Source organism: Apis dorsata, unplaced genomic scaffold (assembly GCF_000469605.1).
Source record: "Apis dorsata unplaced genomic scaffold, Apis dorsata 1.3 scaffold_887, whole genome shotgun sequence".
Classification (NCBI taxonomy): Eukaryota; Metazoa; Arthropoda; class Insecta; order Hymenoptera; family Apidae; genus Apis; species Apis dorsata.
Window position 1 is genome coordinate 30,152 of NW_006264003.1, and position 4,517 is coordinate 34,668.

The window sequence follows — 4,517 nt, forward strand, 5'->3', positions numbered from 1 at the left end:
ACATTCTTATTATCTTTAATATATTTCTTCATTGCATAGTCAAAGTAAAATATAAATATTTATACATAATATAATAACTTTTGCTTTATTTATAAATTTATCAGTATCATTTTACGTAAAATGAGTTAAAAACTAAAATTAAATCTTATATTTACTTTGATGTTGAACATAATAATTAAAAATTATATAATAAATATTTATATTTATACATTTATACATATAACATATATACATTTATATTTCTACATTTTTATTGTATATTTTTCTAAAATTGAATATATTTTTAGTGAGATTATTAGATTTTATTTTTTTTTTTTTTATAGAATTTTATTAGTATTAAGTTTATATATTCTACAATGTTTTTAATATTTGCATATCCATATAATATATTTATCTTTGTATATCAAGTTGAGCTTGACTTAAAATAAATATTTTATATCTGTATTTTATAAGTCAATATCGATTCAATCTAACAATAATTTTTTAATATTAATTTTTATTATCTATAAATAATAAAAATTAAATATTAATATAAAATAATGATGAATAAATAATCAATATTTCAAACAACAAATAAATATTTTTGTTAGTAGCATATATGTTCTTTTCAATATAATTTTAATATGATAGTTTAAAACTATTAATTTAAATATTTTGTATTTAATTTAAATTTATACATTATCATACATATTAAAATAATTTGCAAAGAAAACTGCCAAAATTACAAATTTAAATTATTATTATATATTATATATATTATATATAGATTTATATTACGCTATTTTTCTTTTTGTCAAATCAACTCCTAACTAAAATTGATTCTCGAATATTTTCGATTTTATAAATCATGAAAAAGATTATATTTTTCTTAAATAGATATTAAATAATAAAAGATTTATCAATTGTTCAAACAATTTAAAAAAAATTATAGACAATAAATATTTATTTATATTTCTTAAACTTCATTTCTTTTCCCATAAAATTTAATGACTTGAAAAGTTTATAAAACTGTTATGTATATAATTCATGTTCATAGTATATTTGAATAGTATTATGTAATTTTTTAGTTAAACTAAGATTAAATTGTTAAGTTATTATTATATTATTAATTTTTTTTTTCGAATTTCATTTAATATCATTTCCTCCAAAAATTTGATATATTGCAAAAAACTGATTTGTAAAGATTTCTAATTATTTGATTTGCTTTCATTTTTACAAGTTTTAATTGATATTATTTTTGTTCATTTTCTTTTTCATTTATAAAGAAAATGCATAAATTAGAACATTATTTGTTATATAAAGTGTTAATATATAGATATATTTATAAGACACTTTTAAATTTAAGATCGAGATTAAAATACAAAACGAAAGTATTTATTAAGTTATAAATAATATAAATTTATGAAATAAAATAACATAAAAACAAAGCAAAATGATGATATAAAAATAATGCAAATAAAAGCATTTTATTTTATTTACACCTTACTTTTTTAGTATAAATTTTAATTGTTTATTTTTTTATCATTGGTATATAGATAAACAATATAAAAATATCATAAATGTTAAGAAATTATCTTATGTGATTTTATTTTCAGTTCAAAAATTCTCTCAAAGTGGATATATAATTAGATATCATCGATTGAAAATACCATTTGAATAAATATACATAATTTGTCAATATTTGGTACGAAATTATTAAAGAAATTTAAATTCGGATGATTTTAGAAAAATAAATATTGCAACTATGATAAATACATTCACAATAGCTAAATTAATTTAAAATAATTGTGATTTATGATTGCAAAACATAACATATTTATTTCGTGATAAAATTTTTTACATTAATCATTTGCTTTACTCGTGAAATAACAAATAAATAAAATAAGATGAAAAATAATATATAGCGAATAAAATGATGATATATTTAATATATTTGTAATAATGTACAATTAAGAAAAGAATATGTTCATTTTAAACTTTATATATATTGAAAATATCTTGTAAAATATAAAGTTTAAAGTTTATATAGTATATAAGAAAAAATTTATATATGAGTACATAAAAATAGATTTAAAAAATTTAAATATAAGATGATTTTGTTGATAATATGATAAATTTATAGAAAATTAAAATTATTTTAGAAATTAAAATTTTTTAAATATAATATTAAAATCACAAATTTTTTGGTTTATATAATATCTAATAAAGATTTTGGAATTATTTTATGTCATTTTTTATTCGTTCTGCTTGTAATAGAATCCAATTTTTAATAACAGTCTCTTTCAATTCTTTAACATCACTAAATTGTCTTTCACTCATATATACCCTTCTTGACAAGTCAGTTCAAACATTTTCATTAATATTCAGGTCGAGATATATCCGGGCCATTTCAGAATTATTATATTTTAAAAGTAATATGTTGAAATAATTTTGTATTACGTATTGTAATATTATTCCCTTTAAAAACTATACTTATTGCTTTTAATACGTATCGTTTATTGTTTAATTATTATTCTTCGATTAATTTAATATATAACTATATATTTATCTAATTTATATGATTTTATAGATTATTTATGTGATCTTATTAATTTCAATTTAATATTGATATCATCATTTGTAAAAGTAACAATTAGAACTTGTTTTCATCACTGGGAAAATTAAATATTTTCATTTCTTTTTCCAAAAAATATGATCAAACAAACTTCAAATAGGTTTCCTTATATTTCTCATTTATGGACATTTATTGTTTTCGTTCTTTGCGTTTAACGTTTAATTGCGGACAATTTATTTTCTCTACTGTAGAATATTATGTATATTTCGTTATTTAAAATTCTTCTTCTTTAGTGATCTTTCTAGTGATTCTCATCAAATAAAAGATATATATCATATCATCTATTTAATATATTTTTCTTATAAGAATGAAATCTTTAGCTATTTGTTTTCATAAAAATTTTTAAATTCTTTGAAAAATTATTTATAATGATTATTACATAATAATTTTGTAATTTTTATAATCATATAATATCTTAATTAAATAACAAAAAAATCATTCTCTATTTATTATTTTATAATAATATATATAGTTATAATATATTTATCGATGTTATATAATAAAAAATATATAATAAAAAAAATTTATTCTTGATTATTAATTGTTAATTGATTCTTAATCTATTGACAGAAAAGAGAGGAAAAAATCTATATCAATGATTCTTTAATTTCGATGTTTTTCTTAAATTCAGCCTAAGTCAGCTTATATTCTGATTTTTTTTTAAATTCTTTTTTGCCTACTATATTATATAAATTAAATTTTTTTTAATATACCTATATATTTATTTAATAATTAATTATTTACTTATTTCTTAATATATTTTCTTTAGAGAACTATATATAAATGCATAAAATGTATATTTTCTTTTTTAAATATATGAAATATTCAAATATGTAATGTATAAAATATTCAAATATAACAAGTATTTTAATACTATATTTACTACTATTGCCTATTTAAAAATTTTAAACAATATTTTCTTTCTTTTTTTTTAATTATATCAGTTTTATTCCGAAATGCAATTTAAAAAATGAAAAAAAAAAATAAAAAGAAAATTGGGAAATGAAATTCTTAAAAATAAAATTTCTATATGTGAATATAATATATATGACAAAATCCATTTTGTCAAGATTTTTTTTTTCTCAATATATTGATTTATCTATGATCGTTAAAAAATGTTGATGTGGAGAGATGACTTTTTAAATTGATTAAAAAGAGAGGAATTGAAAATGATATATATATCAGTAAAATAACAGAAAAATTGTTAAAATACGAACAAAAAAAATAAAAGCATGACGAAAGAGATGAAACAAAATATTTTAATAATTCAAATGAAATGTGAAATTCAATTAAGATACATTAATTAACTCTCAAAATAAATAGAAAATTAAATCCGAAATGTTTTAAAATGCACATTTAAGAATGATGAAAATGGTAGATAAAATAAAATAATTTATTTATTTTATAAAAAATTATTTATTTATTTAAAAAGATTAGAATTTTATAATTTTTTGAATAATTTTTTTTCTCTTACTATATTCTCTAATGTTAGGAATGTAAATATTAATTTTATAATTTTTATAGAAATAATGTGATAGAAATATAATGGAAATAATTTTACTTTACTATCGTTTCATTTCATTTAAAATTATTTATAATTTAATTAATAAATAATAATAATTTAATAAATAAGTTATCAATTAATTTTTATATATTAATTATTTTCTTATTATTAACTTATTTTGTATATAATATTGTTGTGCTTTGAGAAGGCTGCAAAAGTATCCAATGAATATATTTACTGTATAGATAAAATTCAATATATAATATTTTTTATATATAATATTTTTTTTAATATCTCGAAAACTAATAAATATCTGAAATTGAAATTTAACATTTAAAACCTATCTTCCTTTATGACATTTTCTAAATTTCATGTCAATCGACAGTAGTCGAATTGAAC

At 16.2% G+C, this 4,517-nt stretch overlaps 1 protein-coding gene across 1 annotated transcript in view; it reads right to left on the reverse strand.

The window, feature by feature from the left end:
- The window catches only part of LOC102681098 (forkhead box protein O), a 344,280-nt gene that overhangs the window by 1,189 nt on the left and 338,574 nt on the right, over positions 1–4,517 (reverse strand). The window lies entirely within an intron of this gene.